The 22,273-nt window shown below is 36.2% G+C and overlaps 1 long non-coding RNA gene across 1 annotated transcript in view; it reads right to left on the bottom strand.

Moving 5' to 3' along the window:
• Window positions 1-624: 624 nt before the first annotated feature.
• The window catches only part of LOC140505728 (uncharacterized), a 31,111-nt gene continuing 9,462 nt past the window's right edge, over window positions 625-22,273 (bottom strand). Inside the window, exon 2 of the long non-coding RNA XR_011967634.1 lies at window positions 625-808. This is a non-coding gene — a long non-coding RNA (uncharacterized lncRNA). The remainder of the gene's footprint in view (window positions 809-22,273) is intronic.

Raw genomic sequence — 22,273 nt, 5'->3', positions numbered from 1 at the left:
GAGGATGGTACTGTGATTTAAAAAAGGCAACAGGGAAGATAGGAGGAAGGGACACTGTAAGGAAAAGGTTAGATTTTAGATACAAATAGGACATCTGAACAGAAATGTCTCATAAGCAAATTAAAAATTCAGGACTAGTGCTCCAGCAGAGTCGAAGTTGAAAATGTGGCTCAGATAGAGGATGATTGAAACTGAAAATGCTAGACGTCATCCCTCAGACCTGGTAGGCTCTGCAGTAATTACCAGGCTTGGGTTTAATCTCCTGGTGTTTCCAACTCGTTTTTGGCCTAGGTTACTTCTTTGACTTTTTCTTCTCACACAGTTTCAAATCTATATTTTGCTCTTTCCCTTGCTGTGAACATGACAGTTGCTACCCAGATGTTGTTGAAAGTGTTCTGGAACACTGAAGGTGCTTTACTTCCTACATCCTGCCTGGTTCTTTCTCTCTTGTGTCTTCTTCATGGTCTGCCTGGGCAGCCCTGATATACCTAAATACCAGTGGAGCCCTTCGTCCTATTGTACCTCTATTGGGATTCTATGGAAATTGGGGACTGAGCTGTCTGGATGTCAAACTGCCTGGTTGCTTTTAGCCATGTTTCCTGTTTTATATGGTCAACTGCAAGATTTTGTAGGGTTCAGGCTGGGTGCTTTTATTTTCAGAGCATGGATAGAGGAACTGAAAGAACTTTGTCTTTGGTTTTCTGTAATGTTGTTGTTTCCAGTGAGGTTCTAGAGGTATTTCCAGATGGTTTGTGGTTGATCTGGGTTCCAATAAGTCCTAATATGTGGTTATCTTCCCCACAGGAATCTGTAAAAGTGTAAAGAGAGAAGATATGATAGTCCATGTGCCATATGTAAAAATCTGCTTTGTTTTCATACTGTTTTATAAATTTTAACTGTTTTATAGTAAATCCATAAGGTTCAGCAACATTGGCATTACTATACAATTTGGTCAATAAGAAACTGAAGCAAAATGATATCGTTACTTGCCCAAGGTTAAACGTTGAATTCCTGCATAAAGTGATTTTATGGAAGGCTTTATCTCTACTCACATCAATAGGGCCAAGAATATAGCAAATGTTTGATGATTATCTTGCTTTAATACTTTAAGGATCTATAATTATACAGTTTACAAATTATGTTATTACATCACTACAACTAAATAAGTCCATGGCCATGCTGATAGTGAGCCTCTTTGAATATAGCTAGGCTATTGGTGGATGGCAAACATAGTCTATGGATGACAGCGTAATCAAAGATTACAATAGTATAAGTTACTTAATAAAAGGATTTGTTCTGTGAAGTTTGTATTCATTCAAAGGGCCACACTTGAAGACCAAGAGGGCCACATGTGACCTTGAGGCCGCAGGTTCCCCACCTGTGTAAGACCTATCAAAAGCCTCAGAAACCCAGGGTCACCTCCCCTCTGGAAGAAAATCTCAGAGGAAGTTGATGAATACTATAATAAGTAAATAAAATGGCTGATCAGCAGAAACCATGCCAATCTTACTTGACCTCTAATTGTGTGTACTCTCTCTTGTTTCTATAAATCTAGTCAATACAGATCCTTGCCTCTTAATCATTTCAATAAATTTGCAGAAGATGGAAAACTTGATGAGTTTAAATATATAGTTTTGTTACATAAAATACAGTGGGATGCCCTCCTCCCACCCCTATCACTCCCTGAATGATTTATTCTTCATACTGTCCATTAAATAGTTGAAACAAACAATAGAGCCTTGCAAAGTGTAACAAGAATATGACATCCTGCCTCAGGTTTAATTGCGGTAGATTTGGGGAGGGAAAGTGAATGTTATAATTTTTTTCAATCTTTTTTGCTCAGGACTGTTTGTAAACTTCAGACTTTAACCATGTTGAAGTCTATCTGAGCAAACACAAGCTCCCTTTCTTTATTACACATAAATGATGGATCAGCAACACTAACTGCTTTAAGCTGCTCACTGGCTTTTTCTCCTCAGGGGCTCAAATCAAGCAAACTCTAGAGATCAGCTCGAAAAATCACAAAGTGAAAATAATGACAACAATTTCACAGAGGTGAAATTGCCTATCCTGCACATCTAAAAATAGGATGAGGCAATGTTGAATTGAACGCCATCATACTGAAACCTCTCTTCCATGGATAGTCATCAGAAGTATTTTTAGTTGAACATGGCGGGGTGATTTATTCCAGGTTGTACGAGGTACTTCATCTCCTCAATGGAAAAAAAAATGTACATGAAAAGAAGAAGGCACTGTGCCCCAGACTCATCTGAAGCATTTCATAGAATGCCCCAATTAAATAAAGAACCGTGTCAGGCTACCCTGTGTGAAACTAGAAGGTTAGAAAGAATCTCTTTGTTTTTCCTAAGATCATAGGATCAAGGCAGCATAATTTAAGAAGAGAAAGATGAATGGACATTCTTATACTCCCCATGTTCACATTGCTCAGGAAAATACCTCAAACACTGCTGGATTTGGCTCCTTATTTAGCATTATCAGACTGGATTTTTTGAATGCCAGAGTAAAAATTACATTTTGGCAGCTCTATATAATCAATGAAAAAGGACTGCACTCCTTAGAGGAACTTACATTATAAAAACACAATGTGCAGATATGTACATATTAATGTTGTTTCACTTATCTAACATTGTAGAGAATGAGTTATTCTGCATGAACTTTCCAGGTAAAGATAGGTAGATGCATACATATATTCATACACACATGCATAGATATACACATACAGATAGAATGCATACCGACATATCTAAATCAATGATAGATGCATAGATATAAAAATATATACATAGATGATGATGATTAAAGAGAGAGGAAGAAAGAAACTATGACGAAAAAAAGAAAGCAGTTTATTCAGGAAAACAATTTATTAAGCACCTGCTATATGCTCAGCACTGAAGTTTAACCACTTTAAAAATTAAAAGTAATTTTCACTTTAAAAATCATTCTGGATGAGGATCTTCAGGACCTTCTTGAGAAGTCCATTCATCAAAGGTCTAAGATTCTATCAGGGCTCGATATAATGAGGCTACAGACCACTAAACTCCAATATCAACAGGCATATTCTAATCATTTCCATTTCTACCTAAACAGAACCTTGTTCTCAAGATCACTAGTTGGCTCAGTAGGCAGAGCACTGGGCCTGCAGGCAGGAAGCCCTGAGTTCAAATTCTGACTCAGATACCATAGCTGCAAGTACAGCATACACAGGAGAGCCTGTTGTATAGATTCTTAGATCTGCTTTTTCAAAACGAAAGAAACTTTTGAATGATCAATAATCTACTTTAATTACATTCACCAACAGAGAAAATACAAGCAGAGAAATAAAGACCAACAGACAGGGCTTCTAACTATATGTCCATAAGCAATACACACGTCACAGATCAATAGACAGATCCAACTGTCTGACCATTACATACATATGAGTTTTCAAAGGGGTGGAGAGGATGAAAGGGGGGAGGGGGAAATGGAAGGGATGCTCCTTAAGGGTACCCAGGATCACCACCCCCTAAAGTAAAACTCAGCTGTTATATATACTTTTCAGAGCTGGAGGGCATCACAACCCTCATGACCCAGTGCCTCATCAATTAACAAAAGCTGAGGGTCTTCTTTTAAAAATAAGTCTCTCCAAACTAAGCTCCCCTTAATGGACTCCAGGTGAGACCTAGTAATGGGTGGGGAAGATCTTTAACTCTAATTAACATTAAAGTTATTTATTAGCTGCATGATCCTGGGCAAGTCACTTAACCTCTGCCTTAGTTTTCTCATTTGTAAAATCTGGATAATAATATCACCTACCTCATAAGGTTGTTTAGGGGTTCAAATGAGATAATATTTATAAGGCACTTAGCACAGTCCCTGTCACATAGCAGACCCTACAAAATACGTATTCCTTCCCCTCCTTTCCTCTTGTTACCTCTTTAGCCATTTTTAATCTCATCAGATGGAATCAGTAATGAAGATGGCCCACCTTTCATAGTCACAGTCATAATTCCTATGTCCTCACTGGTGAGTGGGTAGAAATTCACCCAATCCCTTATATATAGCTGGCTCCATATCATACTTCATATTCAGTCCAACAATCCACCTAGGCATCTTGCCAATTACTCTTTGCAAAACACAAAGACCCTACCCCTAACCCTTTCCCAATCTACCCACTAACACTATCCACTTCTAGAAACAATCGTTGAATCAATACTATCATTGTTTCTGGAATGGACACAGCAATCCATTCTCCCTTGGCTCCATTGACCCATCCCCATGACTTCATAAACTGAAACTTATTATTTTGCCTATCACTCATCCATATGCATTATTTCTCCCAGTCCTAACACAAACTCATTGAGGGCAGGGATTATCTTTTACTTGTTTGTTTTTGGTATTTGTATCCCTATGTGTTTGGAACATTGTAGATACCACATAAATGCTTTGCCATTTATTTAATGTTATACTATGTGAATTAAATCAGGCAGTACTGCATAGCACATTTTTATATGGACACCTCTGAGAAGTTGTCAGTGTTCTTTGTACCTCCATTTATTTTTATTAAGATTTATTTCTCAAGCACAATTAAGTATTGGAGTTTTCCTTGGAATTTTGGCATAAGAATAACAAAACTGTCCACAAAGAGCAAATGTATGAAGTGTTCATGATCGATATTGTAGAAATATCATACTAAAAATAATTAAAACTTTTCTTGATGACTCAAGACATCCCTTTGGGGAAAGGGCAGGGATGTTTTCTCTTTTACTAAATAGACTGCTAAGCTTTCCAACTTTTTCCCCTTATTTATGATTTTCTATCTCCTTGCTCACTCACTTATCATTTCATTCGTTCCTCCAATAAACATGTTAGATATCTTCTTTATGAAGGTACTCTGCCATAATCTAGGACTAAGAAGGCGACAAAGATTCTACTCTCAAGAAACATCATCTAAATATAGGCAAGGATAAATACACAAGTAACTAAAATACTAAAGGGTGAGTAGATAAGAGCAAAGGAGGAAAGTGCTATGAGAAATTTGAAGGAGTGTCCTTACATTTCAGATCTAGGAAAAACAATGTCCAGGATGAAGACAGAGGAAACAGAAAATCTAGTTTATCTGGAGCATCAAAAAATGTAAAAGATGTAAAATAAACTTGGAAGATAAGCGATTATGAAGGATGTTGAATGCCAGAATCAGAAATTTTAACTTTAATTATTAGGCAATGAGGAGCCATTGAGGGCTTCTAAGTAGAAAAGGGCATGGTTTAAGTAGTGCATTAGGGATCAGAGAATTTAGAGCTAGAAAAACCTTATAGATCATCTAGTCTAATTCTCTCATATAATAGAAGAAACGGGCTCCTGAGAAATTAGCTGATTTGCTCAAAGTCACAAAAGGTTATAGGCAGAACATGTGGGATTCCAATAATAGCCTTCTAATTCTAGATCCAGAGCTATTAAATCCAAATCGAGTACTCTTAAATCACCATGCATAGAGGACTGGTAGAGAGGGGATAGATTGCCAGTAAGAATTAGGAGGTTGTACGGTGGTATTTCTGTAACTAGCACTTGGCTATGTCCTCTATATCTGAGGACACGATGTTAAGTAGATATGCAGATATGCTTATGATAGATATGACATAAAATGTGAATGAAAAATACCTGATCCTTTCATTTCTCAGTTATTTTCTATTAATTAAAAATATTTTACATATTGCCTTTTCTTAATGATTTCTCACACCTGTGAAATTCTTTTTAGGGGCAGAGGAATAAGAGAGTACAGAATGTGAACTATGTTCTCATGTAAATTTCCAAGAAGGAAAAACAAATGGAAAATCACAGCCCTGTTTAAATGATCTTCCATTTCCATAAGGAAACATGATAGAAAAGGAGAGGTATGTGGTTCCTAATGTAAAACGCAAAAATAAAGTAAAACAAAAAATAAATATCCCAATTCCCAAGAGAAAATACACTTATTAAAAAAATGTTTCTGTATATACTATATACTTCACGTAGAAAGGAATGAACTATTTCTAAATTTTGTATTTTCGCCAATTCCTCATATACAATAGGCACATGATAAATGTTTGTTGAATTGACCCAAACCATCCTATTCAACAATGTCACATGTATAGCAGGTTGTTAGTTTGTAGTTAAATATAGAGAAAATAAAATGTCAGTTGCTAGAGTACCATCTAATTTTTTTTTAAATGGGAGGTCAAACTTACTTTGAAGAAATCCTGGCATTTACCTTTCATACTCATGGTGTCTTCCTTTGTCCCTCTTTCTCTCCTTTTCAACTTCTGTTTGCCTCCCTCTCTATCTCTGTCTGTCTCTGTGTCTCTATCTGTATCTCTGATTCTATATATTATATATATCTTTCTCTTCCACCTCTCTGATTTCCTGCCCTGTTTACAATTGCTTCTTCAAAGCCAGTTATCAAGTTTAATCTTCACAAAATATAATTTTCATAACAAAGTCCCCTACTATGGTATAGGAGAACTATTCCAAGGCCTTACCTCATGACTAAAAGGCTCTAGCCATTGACATAGCTTCTCTCCCTCCATATTGTCCATGCCAGTATACTAATCAGAAACCTGAATAAAATATATCTGGCTACTTGTGGTCTGGTTTTTGTACTGAGCACATCAGAAAATCTCCCTTTATTTGACCCTAGTACACAATATTTCCTTTGGCCATTTAAAGATTTGAATACCAAAAAACTGAAGTGAAATATATGAGGAGTAAAATGATAAGCATAACAACAAATCCACAGAGCTTTCATATAATTTCATCTTACATGCAAATGCATCGAGAACTAAGCTTAAATCTTTCTGCTTCTTCTCTCTGGAGAGAAATGAGGAGGGAGAGAATTCCAGACATGGGAGATAGTCAGGGAAAATGCCCCAAATCTGGAGATGGAGTGTACTGTGGGGGGAACAACAAGGAGGCGAGTGTCACTGGATTGCAGAGTAGGATGGAAGAAATCTAAGAAGGAAGAGATAATTTACAAGATCCCTTCCAGCTTTAGCAAGCTACAAAACCTAAGGATACTGCAGAATTGTGATTTGTACTCTTTCCCGGCAAAAGCCAATCTCCATAAAATTTACCCAGGTTTTTATAACATAACAGAATGAATGAAAACATACAAATTAAAGATATTTTTAGGCTTAGTCCTTTCTCTCTTAGAGAACAAAACTTTTTTTTTTACGTATTCTAAAAATATTTTCCTTGTCTTTTTCATCTTTAATGGTTTAGATTTTTGTGGTTGGGAGAGGGGTTCAGAAGTGTGTGTGGAAGGAGGGGGTGGCAGAGACATCCAGGAATGAGAAGAGGAAGCAACTACGGATGTAAATTTTGTAAGTTGTCTTATTAATTTTGTTGTCCTAGGTGTAGAGTGCACAATTGACATTAGCACACAGCTCGCCCCTGGAGGTGAATGTCCAGGTATCAAACTCCTAGCATGTTAAAAAAGAAGAAGCCTTCATCTATTTCAAGTTTGCTGAAGTAGGGGAACCTTCCCTCAGGTATCTGCTACAACCAGATAAGCACAAAGAAAAAGAGAAGAAATCACCACTTGCACTTCAGTCTTCAAGACCACCTGGCAGCAATTCATATCACTGCCAAGATTTTGTACTATTAATCATCTGTAACACAATTCAAGCAAATCAGTATATGGCTATGCTACAGCAAATGTACAGAATCCCCATACTGCTCATACAAAATATGCATGCATTATTTATATTCTACAACTCACTCTAATTGCAGCTCCTAATTCATGAGCTTTGGGAAACTGCCTGGGTCCAAATATGGCTGTGAGTACAAACTGAAAAAGAAGCTATGTACATGAAATAAAGCATAACAGGAAAATAAAAGGAAGAACAATACAGCGATCCATTGTGATGTCAATATTTTGGAAAATATATGGTGCTCACACAAAATAAAGCAAAAAATTACATATATTAAAACCAATCAATTAAATATGAATGCGATGGAATTTAATAAAACTATTAATTAATCACAGAAGGCAGAGTCAGAGGGTAAATTAGAAGTCAAAACACACTAATAGATTCTCAAAATACCTGAAATTTAACAATGATGTTCAAATATGTTAAAATAGTAGTGCTAAGATGTAGTGGAGTATTAAGTAGTAATGAAATGTTAATAAAGTGTTAAATAGTAATGGAGAAATAGGTAAAGTTATTTTTCTCTTAAGAGTGGTATTAGGTCCCCAATAGTCCATCCAATATAAATAAATGACCCTTAATACTTACTAAGCTTTTTCAATATCCTAATTACAAACTCTTTTCAGAGCTTCTAGCTTAACTTAAAACAGTCATAGCAGAAATTTAGTCATAAACTTTGCTTGACCAGTATTTAGTTTTGCAAAATCTTTATTGGTTACATTTTATAATAATTTTTATACAAAACACTGTATACTTTGTTAATAAATAAAGGGTATTTTTTCATTTATATGAGCAACTGAAGACTAAAATAAATCAGGGAAACCTAAAATAAGTAAATATAAATCAGGCAGCTAACACAAAAGGGTGAAATCATCAACTATAATAATCATAGACTTGGAGATGAAAAAGATCTAAGAGAAAACCTAGTGTAATCCCCCCTTAAACAAATTATTTAAAATGTAGTTCAGAAGGGTCAAGTGACTTAGTCAATGTCACAACTTTACAATGAGTTTTAGTTGTTTTTTTTTCTTGATTATTTTTTCCATTTCATTTTGCTTTCATTTTCATATTTGTTGGATGGGAGAAGGTAGTTAAAGGCAGAATCATTTATGAAAAAAATGATAAGCAAAAGGTCACAAGGAATGGCATTGCTGTGAAGCCAATGAAAATTTTACAAACCAAAGAGAATTTGAGAACTACTCTGTCTTTGATTACTATATTCATCGGTCTCTCTAACCATTACTCTACTATCTATCTCTCTCTCTCTTTTTTATTTTTTTAACACAGTTTATAACAGATAAAGCAATTCAAACTTTTGGTCAGGTGATACATCTTTTTAAAGCATTTACAATATGGACCACAAAAGAATTTTTTTTAAACATAAGCCAACTGAGACACACATAATATTTATGTTACTAACTTCACAAGCTCTTGACCTAATTGTCTCCACAGTATTATTAAGAATTAAAGAACCCTAACTTAATGTTGGTTTAAAGTCCTATGCCTAATTGCTTAATTTTAGACAGCCTCAGATGTTCCTCTACCCATAATCTATAACTGAATAGATCTGGTATTAAGTTTACAAACCTTTTGACTATAGAAAATTGCCACCAAGGGTAGGGACATTGCAGGGAAACAATATCTCCCTAACTTCATGTCATTTACAGGCAGGAGTAGATTGTCCACTTGCATTCAGTCAGGCTTAAAGTCTGCCAGGTGTCAGTGGGCAAATTCTATCTATTTATCTATCTATTTATCTATCTATCTATCTATCTATCTATCTATCTATCTATCTATCTATCTATCTATCTATCTATCCATCCATCCATCCATCCATCCATCCATCCATCCATCATTGTAGACTATTTACAAATTGAGTCTATAGGACAGAACAATTGTTAAAGCTCTGATCTGCCTCTTCAGTTAGGAGCAAGCAGACTTAATTCTGACATTCCCCAGCTTTTCAAGTAACTCCCTCATCATCAGCAAAATAAGGTGAAAATGTAAAAAATGTAGCCAAAGAGTTATTTTACAATGACAGAGAGGTTTTCTAACTAGTGGCAGCAATAATAATTTCAAACCATCATTACACCTTACATAATAAAAGACTAATATTTATATAGTTCATATTTATATAGTATTCTATTGTTATAAAGAACTTTTCAAATATGTCATTTCATTTTAAATATGCTAACATGGAAAAAAATCACTAAATTTGGAGTTAGAAGAAGTAGATTGAAAACCTGAGGGTGTTTTCAGGAAAAGAAATAAAAGTTATCAATAATCACATGAAAAAATGCTTTAAATCACTACTGATTAAACAACTGCAAATCAAAACAATTCTGACATACCACATCGCACCTATCAGATTGACTAACATGACAAAAAAGGATAATTATAAATACAGAGAGATGTGGGAAAATTGGAACACTAATGCATTGTCTGTGGAGTTGGGAACTGATCTAACCATTCTAGAGAGTAATTTGGAACTATGTCCAAAGTTGTGCATACTCTTAGACCCAGTAATACCACTGCTACATCTGTATCCCAAAGAAAAGGGAAAAGGAAATATTTGTCCAAAAATAATTATAACAGATCTTTTTGTAGTAGAAAAAAGTGGAAAATGAGGGGATTCCCATCAGGTGGGGAATAATTGAACAAGTTTTGGTATATGATTGTGATGGAATACTATTGTGCAATAAGAAATGATGAACAAGATGGTTTCAGTAAAAGCCTGGGAAGATTTATATCAACTTATGCAAAATGAAGTGAGCAGAACCAGGAGATCATTGTGCACAGTAACAACAATGATATAATAATGATCAACTTGAAAATGAAAAACTTAGCTACCCTGATCAAGACAATTCCAAAGGATCCATGATGAAAAATGCAATTCACCTCCAGAAAGAGTTTATCAACTCTTAATGTAGACTAAAGCATACTTTAAAAAAAAAAACAACAACTTTATTTTGGTTTGTTTTTTTTTTTGCAACAAGGCTAATATTGGGGTTGGGGGGAGATATCCTGGGCCTGGTACTTGATTGTCATATGACCATGGGCAACTAACTCACTAAACATCTCTAATGCTTGGTTATCCCACATCTACAGACTAAGGTGATTGGTCTTAGCTCCCTTCCAACTCAAAATTATGATCAACAATTCTAAGGTCTGTATTGAAAATAGGAGGAAATAGAAAGATTAATTGACTTGCTGCTCAGATTCATCCTACTAGTGAAAAGGAGAGTCAGGGCATAAGTCCTGGTCTCCTAATTATTTAGGGCCCTATTTAAGGAGTGGTTTGAAAATAGGTTATAGAACCCTACAAGAACTGAGCAGAGAAATCTCTATATTTCTTTTTTGGTTACCCCAACATTTTTCACTTTAAAAATATTTTAAAAGCACAGGTTGAAGTTAGATTAGGAAAGAAGAATTTGGGTCTGATGTTAAGCATGGACACTAAACTTAGGACAAGAATAGTTATGGAGATAGAGACATGCTCTTAATCATGTGTACAAAGGTAGAGATAGGACTCACAGAAGATCTAATCCAAAGAATGACCTGAAACCAAAACCAAAGTTGAATTTGTCCTTATTATGCCAAGTCAGATACATACGGTAACTGAGTATTGATCAAGTAAATATGTACTGCAGGTTGTGATGCTACTGATCATGTGTTGAAATGTTAGTGTGTATACATATACATATATATATATATATGGACACACAGATATAATAAAAGACAAGCTTTATCTTTCTATAACTGACTCTCTCCTTTGCCTTTTTACTACTTCCCATCTTGCCTCTTGTGGTGGAACTAAAGATTCTTATTTCTTTTGTGTTGTAGTTTTATTCCCTGAGCAAAGTCATCCAGGTTTCACCAACAATCAAGTTTTGAAAGCATACTGTGATCAGCCTCCAAGTATGGTGGATAAAATGTTTCATTTGTCCAGAAACCCATTAAACTTTCATTGGAATCCTACCTCTAACACTTTTGACATTAGGCAAGTCACTTTACCTCTGGGCTCTAATGTCCTCATCTGGTAACATGTTAAAATGAAAGGGGATGGAATTGATGATCTCAGAGGTCCATTCTAGCTTTAAATATAAGATTGTATTCACAAAAAAGACTTGCCAATTTAAAAATTTGATTTGGTCATTTTTCTTTTTTGTGATCTTAATAATTATCAACAAGTACAAACATTTTAATATATAAAAACAAGAAAGAAGATTACAAAACAGGGAACTTGTTTATTTTTAAAAATGATTGATGTCATCTTATTATATTAAATTTAAAAGGCAGTAACAGAATCTCTCATTTTTGTAACCCTTTCTAGCCTTCTTTTGTTTTCTTCTGTTTATTTTTTTTCAGGCATAGCTATGAAAGAGAATCTTGACCAAAGAAGAAATTTGTTATTTTAAGGAGGTAAGATACCTGACAGAATGTGTCAGCATCAAGGAGATCCTCACTGAGATCCCATAACCATCCCATCAGTATAACGAGGAGGGGAGAGAGGGAAGGATATTTTTCCCCTCATCCTCTACTGATGATAATGGCAGCTGTACATTCAGGGCAGGGGAAAAAACGCATGCTTGCCTAGATGAACCTGGGCCTAACTTAAAATAATCATATGAACAAGGGCAAGTCATTAAACACGTCTAATGCTCATTTTTCTCACATCTATAGATTAAGGTGATTGGTCTAGCTTCCTTCCAACTCAAAAATTATGATCTGATATTGTTTTCTGCCTGCTTTTTTTGGAAGTGGTGGGGTCAGATAGTCTCTTTCCCTAAGCACAGATGAGCTTTCCAACAACTTTTTGAAAATACATGACCACCCAGAGAAACCCAGAGGAGAAATGTACAGCTAAAGGATTAAAGTCACACCATTCTCTGGTTTGTCAGGAAATCAAAACTTGTGAGATTCTCAGCTAGGAAAGTGAAATATCTGTTGAGCACTCCTACAAACTTTATGTTTCCCAGTAGAGGAAAATAGGAGTGTTGTTACTGTTTCATGTTTGAAGCAAGTGTCAATATATGCTTATTTCTTTTGTGTTTTAAGAATTTCTTTTATGAGGGAATAAGTAAATAACTTTCCTCAAGTACACAGAATGTCTACTACTTTACATTTCGACTACATTTCTGGAAGAGTCCCTGTTAATTCTTTTTTGGAAAACCCCAGACATGAGCCATATCTAAGCTTTGTTTAAGAATATTTTTTTCCTGGGATCCCAGGATGGGATCATAAGGAACTAGAGAGAATAAGAAATGCCTGCTTTGCTTTGCTCCCTTTTAGAGGTCAGGCTGCCCTGGGCTGTACTCAGTTCTACTTCAGCCTGGAGCTTAAATCCACATATGGGAAAGGAAGCACCTTTGGGAAATGAAAGATTTGGAAATGGACATAACAGTTAACATCTTGTCTCCTCAACAATTATTACTTGAGAATATTTGAAAATCAGGAAATCTGAAAACACCGTTACTTCCCTATTTCCTGCTCTCAACCTCTTAACAGTCTGGCTTCTGTCCATAACAACTCCACTGATATGACTTTCAAAAGACTGAGCAGCTTATTTTTGGAAGCTGAAAAGATGATTTGTGTCCTCAGACAAAACAAACAATCTTTACATTAATGTTGATTGGCTAAATCTGTCAGAATATCAGAGATTAAAAAGATCCTGCTGAACTAAGAATGTAAGATATTATGAGATTATGAAATAGAGGTAAGCATGCCCAGTTCTTTGGGTACTTTCAGGGAAAGACCATGACTGATTGGCAGTAGGAAACGGAGCAAGAATCATTCTTTAATAACCACAATGAGTGTAAGTACAAATAGCAAAGGAAATATTAAAACAAGCAATTAAAAATAGGGATACAGAGGCAGACAATGTGTGCACAGAGGGAATGGGATAGTGAAGGCAGGCAGACAAAATGAGGAAGAGATATGGAGATAGATGAGTCACTTATGTAACTGCAGATTGGAGTTGGACACACCAGAACAGCATGGACCCTTAGGAGATGGAAAAGTGCTGAGGGGGAGAGACAGAAGTTTGAGGTCCCATTTTATAGGATTTATTTGGGGAGGGAGACAAAGCACCTTGTGCTGCCTTGGAGTTAATTCATTAACATATCCAAATCATCTCAAAGTTATCATGAAATTTGAAAAAATCAGCACTTTTTTGATGTTCTGCTGGTCTACAGGTCTGGATTTTTTTTTTTTATTATTTTATTCATTTTTGTTAATGTTTTGCAATCACTACCATAAAACTTAGATTTTTATCCCTCCCACCTACCTTCCACCCCTTCCTCCCCAACACAGCATACAATTCTATATAGGATCTACATATACTTTCTTATTGAATACGTTTTCACTGTATTCATGCTGCATAGAAGAACTCAAAAAATGGAAGAAATCAAAACATAATACATACACATACATACACACACACACACACATACACACACACACAAACATGATCTGCTACATTCTACGAATGAATTCCATAGCTCTTTCTCTGAGTGTGGAAGGCATTTTGCCTTAGAAAACCATTGGGAATTTTTTTTAAGTTCTTGCATTATTATGAAAATTAATATTACGAAAAAATATTATAACCAGAAAAAACTCTTGCACACTGTGGATCGTTGCTGTCCAAAAAGTTCTCCTGGTTCTGCTCCTTTCGCTCAGCATCAGATTATATAAGTCCTTCTAGGCCTCTCTGAAGTCTTCTTGTTCATCATTTCTTATGGCACAATAGTACTCCATTACATTCATATACCATAATTTATTCAGCCATTCCCCAATTGATGGGCATCCCCTTGATTTCCAGTTTGGAGCAACTAAAAAGAGTGCTGCTATAAATATTTTTGTACATGTGGGACCCTTTCCCATTTTTATGATCTCGTGGGGATTTAGTCCTAGTAGCAATATTGCCGGGTCAAAGGACATGCACATTTTTGTAGCCCTTTGGGCATAGTTGCAAACCACTCTCCAGAATGGTTGGATGAGCTCACAGCTCCACCAACAATGAATTAGTGTTCCAACTCTCCCACATCCTCTCCAACATTTATCATTTTCCTGTTCTGTCATGTTTGCCAATCTAATAGGTTTGACTTCATATCTCAGAGTTGTTTTGATTTGTATCTCTCTAATCAAAAGTGATTTAGAGCATTTTTTCATGTGATTATAGATATTTTTAATTTCCTCCTCTGAAAATTGCCTGTTCATATCCTTTGACCATTTATCAATTAGGGAATGACATGTATAGTTCTACATTTGACTCAGCTCTCTATATATTCTAGAAATGAAGTCTTTATCCCCAAGATAAAATTCTTTCCCAATTTCCTATATTCCTCTGAATTTTGGTTGCATTGGATTTGGTTGTGCAAAACTTTTCAGTTAAATGTAATCAAAATTATCCATCTTGCATTTCATAATGCTTTCTGTCCCTTCTTTAGTCAGAAATTCTTCCCTTCTCCATAAATCTGATAAAGACACTATTCCTTGCTCCTCCAGTTTGTCCAAGGTATCAATCTTTATACCTAGATTGTGTACTCATTTGGACTTTATTCTTGTGTATGGTGTCAGGCATGGGTTTATGCCTAATTTCTGCCACACTGTTATCCAGTTTTCCCAGCAATTTTTGTCGAACAGTGAGTTCTTATTCAAGAAGCTGGGGTCCTTGGGTTTATCAATCAGGAGGTTGCTATTCCTTGCCTACTGTGTCTTGAGTACCAAGTCTATTTCACGTGTCTGCCCTTCTGTTTCTTAGCCAGTACCAAGTGGTTTTGATAATTGCTGCTTTATAGTACAATTAGAGATCTGGTAGCGCTAGGCCACCTTCCCTAGCATTTCATTAGTACCTTGGATGTTCTGGACTTTTTTTTCCTTCCAGATGAATTTTGATATTATTTTATCCAGCTCTAGAAAATAATTATCTGAGAGTTTAATTGGTATGGCACTAAATAACTAAATTAATTTAGGTAGAATTGCCATTTTTATTATATTAGCTCGGCCTACCTATGAGCAACTGATGTTTTTCCACTTACTTAGATCTGACTTTATTTGTGCAAAAAGTGTCTTGTAATTGTGTTCATATAGTCCCTGGGTTTGTTTTGGCAGGTAAACTCCAAAGTATTTTATAGTGTCTACTCTAGCTTTAAATTGGATTTCTCTTTCTATCTCTTGCTGTTGGACTTTGTTGCTAATATATAGGAATGCAGAAGATTTGTGCGGTTCTATTTTATAACCTGTAACTTTGCCAATGTTGTTTATTATTTCACATAGTTTTTTACTTGAATCTCTGGGGTTCTCTAAGTATATCATCATATCATCTGCAAAGAGTGATAACTTAGTTTCTTCTTTGCTTGTTCTTATTCCTTCGGTTTATCTTGTCTAATTGCTACAGCTAACGTTTCTAGTACCATTTCGAACTATAGTGGTGATAATGGACATCCTTGTTTCACCTCTGATCTTAATGGAAATGCATCTAGCTTATCTTCATTGCATATAATGCTTGCTGAAGGTTTTAGATACTGCTTATTATTTTATGGAAAGTTCCCTTTGTTCCTATGTTCTCTAGTGTTTTTAACAGGAATGGGTGTTATATTTTGTCAAAAGTTTTTTCTGCATCTCTTGACATAATCATATGGTTTCTGTTAGTTTTGTTGTTATGATCAATAATACTAATAATTTTCCTAATATTGAACCAGCACTACATTCCTGGTGTGAATCCTACCTGATCATAATGTATTATTCTCGTGATAAGATGCTGTATTCGTTTTGCTAAAATCTTATTTAAAATTTTTGCATCTATACTCATTAGAGAAATTGGTCTATAATTTTCTTTCTCTGTTTTGTCTCTTCCTGGAGAACTCCTTCTTCCCCAATTTTCAAAAATAGTCTTATTAGAACTGGAATTAACTGTTCTTTAAATATTTGATAGAATTCACTTGTGAATCCATCTGGCCCTGAAGATTTTTTCCTAGGGAGTTCATTGATGGCTTGTTCAATTTCTTTTTCTGAAATGGAGTTCTTTAAGTATTCAACTTTCTCTTCTGTCAATCTAGAAAATTTGTATTTTTTAAAATACTCATCCATCTCATTTGGATTATCAAATTTGTGGGCACAAAGTTGGGCAAAGTAATTTCTAATTATTGTTTTAATTTTCTCCTCATTGGAGGTGAGTTTACCCCTTTCATTTTTAATATTAGTAATTTGATTTTCTTCTTTCTTTTTTTTAATCAAATTGACCAAAGGTTTATCAATTTTATTAGTTTTTTTAAAACCAACTATTGGTTTTATTTATTATTCAATAGTTTTCTTAATTTCAATTTTATTAATCTCTCCTTTGGTTTTCAATATTTCTTATTTGGTATTTACTTGGGGATTTTCAATTTGTTCTTCTTCTAGCTTTTCCAGCTGCATGCCTAAAGTCATTGATCTCCTCTTTCTCTATTTTATGTAAACATTCAAAGATATAAAACTTCCCCTAAGAACTTCTTTTGCAGTATCCCATAAGATTTAGTAGGTTGTCTCATTATTTGTCATTCTCTTGAACGAAGCTGTTTATTGTTTCTATGATTTCTTCTTTAATCCACTCCTTCTTTAGGATTAGATTATTTAGTTTCCAGTTGATTTTTGGTTTATCTTTCCATGGCCTTTTATTACATATAATCTTTATTGTATTATGATTTGAGAAGGACGAATTGATTATCTCTGCCTTTCTGCACTGAATTGTGAGGTTTTTGTGTCCTAGTACATGGTCAATTTTTGTAAATGTGCCATGTACTGCTGAGAAAAAGGTATATTCCTTTCTATTTCCATTCATTTTTCTCCAGAGAGCTATCATATGTACCTTATCCAGAGTTTTATTTACATCCTTAACCTCTTTCTTGTTTATTTTGAGGTTAGATTTATCAAGTTCAGAGAGGGGGAGGTTGAGGTCCCCTACTAGTATAGTTTTACTGTCAATTTCTTCCTTCAACTCTCCCAATCTCTCCTCTAAGAATTTGGATGCTATACCACTGGGAGCATCCACGTTTAGTAATGATATTGCTTCATTGTCTATGGTGCCTTTTAGCAGGATATAGTTTCCATCCTTATCTCTTTTGATTAGAGCTATTTCTGCTTTTGCTTTGTCTGAGATTAGGATTGCTACTCCTGCTTTTCTTACATCAGCTCAAGCACAATATGTTCTGCTCCAACCTTTGACCTTTGTCCTGTGTGTATTCCCCCGTTTCAAATGTGTTTCTTGTAAACAACATATTGTTGGATTATGGCTTTTAATCCATTCTTCTGTCTGTCTCCATTTTATGGGAGAGTTCATTCCATTCATATTCACAGTCATGATTACAATCTGTGTATTTCCCTCCATCCCTCTTTCCCACTGTTTGTGCTTTTAGCTCTCCCATTTCCCTTCCCCTTCTCAATAGTATTCACTTTTTACCACCTGCTCCTGCAGCCTTCCCTTCCTTCTTTTAGCCCACCTCCCTTTTACTCCCCTTTACCCTTACTGCTTTTTTCTTCCCTTTTAGCTTCCTATTCCCCTTTCTTCCCCCTTCCCCTCCTACTGCCAATAGAGCTAGTTATCTACTTAAGTTTATTGTTCCCTCCTTGAACCAAATCACATGAGAGTACCTCTCAAACAGTGCTCATCTCCCTCCCCTCTTTCCCTCTACTAAAATTTTGTACTTCCTGTGATGTAATTTACCATTTTCTGCTTCCTCCTTTTCACACCTCCTGTTACAATCCCTTCACATACTGAAATCATATTTTTAACATGACATCATTTACTTTATACCTGTTCCCTCTATGTATATCCCTTTTATATTTCATAATAGATGCACAAGTCTCAAGATTAACAGGTATCATCTTCCCTTATAAGGAGGCAAACAGTTTGCCCAAGTTGAGTAACAAGTTTGGTTTCTTTTCCCCCCTGTTTACCTTTTTTATGCTTCTCTTGAGACCTGCATTTGAAGATTGAATTTTCTATTAAGTTCTGGCATTTTTGTCAGGAAGGTCTGGAAATCCCTTACTTCATTGAATGACCATCTCCTTGCCTGAACTGTTACGCTGAACTTTGCTGGGTAGTTGATCCTTGGTTGTAGTCCCAACTCATTTGCCTCATGGAATATTGGATTCCAATTCCTTTGATCTTTTAATGTAGAAGCTGCAAGGTCCTGTGTGATCCTGACTGTAGCTCCTTGATATTTGAATGGTTTCTTTCTGGCTGCCTGTAGTTTTTTCTCCTTCACTTGATAGTTCTGGAATTCATCAACGATATTTCTTGGAGTTTTCAGTTTGGGATCCCTTTTGGGAGGTGAACAGTGGATTCTTTCGATGACTATTTTGCCCTCTGGAACTAGTACTTCTGGGCAGTTTTCCTTGATGATTTCCTGGAATATATTGTCCAGATTCTTTTTTTCTCATGGCTTTCTGGCAGGGCAATAATTCTTATATTTTCTCTCCTGGATCTATTCTCCAGGTCAGTTGTTTTCCCAATTAGATATTTTACATTTTCTTCTCTTTTCATTCTATATACTTTGTTTGACTGATTCTTGCTGTCTCATTGAGTCATTAGTTTCTACTTGCCCAATTCTAATGTTTATCAAATTGTTTTCTTCAGTTAACTTTTGCATCTCCTTTTCCATTTGTCCAGTTTTCCTAGTTAGGTTTTGTGCTTCCTTTTCCATTTGACCAACTGTTTGTTTTAGGGAGTTATTTTCTCCAGTTAATTTTTGTACTTCATTTTCTGTTTGTTCAATTTTTCTTTTCAAAGAGATGTTCTCATCAGTGAATTCTTTCTTTATACTTTCAAAATCATTGGCCAATTTTTCTTCTATTTCCTTCTTCAGCTGTTCCATGAGAGCTGTTTGTGCATGTCAGCAGTTCATAGTCTCTTTTGAAGTTTCAGATGGAAGTACAGTCTCAGTACTGACCTCTTTGGTATTTGTGTTTTGGTCCTTATCCCCATAGAAAGATTCTATGGTTTTTTTGCACTTATTTTGCTTTTTTTTTGTTCATTATGATGATTGTGTTTTGTGGCTTCTGGTTCTTTCAGTTAGAAGCTGCAGAACTTGCTGTTAAGCTGACTTGTGTGAAAAAGCTAAGAGCAGGTTTTTGTTTTGTGCTTCCCTGATCAGCCCTGGGATTAGCTTGTTAAGTGTAGGGGAGGGATGGTCTGGTCACAGGAGACCTCCTCAGCTGAACTGAGGCAAAGGCAAGCTCAGAGGATGGTGATCCCAGCTGCCCTATTGTCTTCCCCTTTCCCCCAGAGTGCTGAGACATGCCTAGATGCTAGTGTGAGTTCCCACCCCTCTTGGGGCTCCTCTCCTGGTGCTAAGGCTTGCCTGGATCCTAGTGCAAGTTTCCTCTGCTCTTAGGTTTGCCTCTGTCACAGTAGGAGGAATTCCCCTTAGTTATTTTCCTAGCCTCAGGTGTTATGAGACTATTTTTCCCTCTGCTGTTCCCACTGATTCAGGATTTTTCTGGGGAAATATTTTATGGTTCTTTCAAGGTCATCAAGTGGGGAGGAGAGGGCATTTACTGATCACTCTGCCATCCCGGTTCCTGTAAGTTCAAGTAGGTGACTTGCAGATGTTTAATCTGCAGGCTGAAAGATTCAGCAGCTTCTGCGCTGATATGTGGCGCTCAGCGGCCACCACTTATTTGACTCTGCTGGTCTCCCACCCTTGGCTGTCACTCAGCCAGTTCTTCCTGCTGTTGTCTTAGTTTTCCTGGGGCCCTTCTGCTCCACTGGATGCGCTGCGGCATCAGCCCTGCCGAACGGATCCTTCTCGTGGACTTTCCAGTCTGTCCTGAGCTCTGAATCCACCACAGTCTGTCTCCTGCTGGATTCCACATCTCCAAAATTTGGTCAGATTCTCCTTTCAGAGGTATCTGAAGGAGTTTGTCCAAGAGCTTTGGTGAGACTTACTCTAGAATTTGCATGTCATGGGATCAAATTTTGACCAGCAATTTTGATCTAAATGGTTTCTCCTGATTTGTCACATATTAGGGCGTGAATTTTGGTTAATATATGATGGAATTTGAAAATTATGCTCCTTTGATCTTTGGGACAGTTTGTACATGACTTCCAAATTCTCTTTTTTAATCTAACTTCCTGCGAATACCCTCTTTACTAGCTACCCATACTGACTGAGGGGAGAGGTATTAGTGGGACCAGATCTTGGTACAATTTTAACAGAAATGTAAACACAAAACTTGTGTATCCTGCTGAAATTTATTGAAGAAGGATGTTTACAGTGACTGTACTATGTCACATGAACTAGACATAGGCATTGGGTTTTTCTTCCAGGTGTTTCTACAGGGAAGAATTTGCCTTTGAGCCTGAAAATCTAGTCATGCTAACCAGCTGTGCTACAAAAGTACCAGCAGCCCCCCAAAAATTCACAATCGTAGCAGCTGTAGCACAAAATGGCTTCCCAACTTTCCCCCTTATATGCAGAAAAAGTTCCATCTCTGATATGTGTTGTGACATTTCTTAGAGGCTAAGGATAATTAGATATAGTGAGCGTTTACTGATATACTGTGACCCAATATTAAACAAATTCTAAGAAAATGTTGGAATTATCCAGATTGCAATAATAATGACTTCCAAATTTCTCAATATTCATATATATGTGGGTGTGTGTGTAATTATTATTAGGACATAATTATTTACTTGTCTCTCTCATTAAACTGTGAGATCCTTCCAAGCAGGGACTGTTTTTTGCTTTTCTTTGTATCCTCAGTGCCTAACATGGTTTCTGACGCATAGGGTGTGTGTACACACACACATACACACACACACACAAAGAAAAATATTCTCTGCCTTCAAGGAGCTTACAATCTAATGGGAGAGGGAAACCCACAAAAGAAACTAAAAAGTAGGAGGAGGAGAAGGTACTCAATGTGGGGGCAAAGGTGGACAAGTCAGAAAAGTCCCAAAGTACTGCAGCCAGGTAAGAAATGAGGAGATTTCTGAGCTGAACTCACTTCTTACATGGAGGTATAGAGTTCAGACCCCCACTCTCCAATCAGAGAGGCAGGGGGTAACAATGAGGTGGACTACCAAGGCTGAAGAGACTTTGCAGGATGATGAGGCTGTCCTGATAATGAGCTTCCTGAGGTTTGGTGGAGAAGTCAGTTAGAGAAGTCTCAAAATTATATAGCCAGGTGAGAAAAGACATGTATGAGCTGAGCTCTCAGCTCTGACATCCCACTTTTAAGATCTTTTGCTAAGCACAAACGTCACTTGAACAATTTTTTTATTTTAATTGAAGACTAAGCAAATGATTGAAAAATTTATTTAAGTAATCCATATTATATTTTATACATTGCTCCAGAGAAATAGGGAATGAATTAAGAAACAGGCTATAAGGGATTTTTTACCATCAGGCAGGGAGAAGACACAAGAAATAAATGGATTAAGAAATTATTTTTAAATAAGCATTTATTTAGTGCTTATTATGTGCAAATCATTATGCTAAACTCTGGGGATACAAATAGAAAGGCAAGACAGTCCCTGCTCAACAAGCTCACATGTTAAGGGGGAAGATGAAACATATGGAAAGTTCAAGCTGCAAGTTAAATGGAAA

Source organism: Notamacropus eugenii, chromosome 5 (genome assembly GCF_028372415.1).
Source record: "Notamacropus eugenii isolate mMacEug1 chromosome 5, mMacEug1.pri_v2, whole genome shotgun sequence".
In the NCBI taxonomy this organism is placed as follows: domain Eukaryota; kingdom Metazoa; phylum Chordata; class Mammalia; order Diprotodontia; family Macropodidae; genus Notamacropus; species Notamacropus eugenii.
This window is presented reverse-complemented; position numbering and strand designations above follow the sequence as displayed.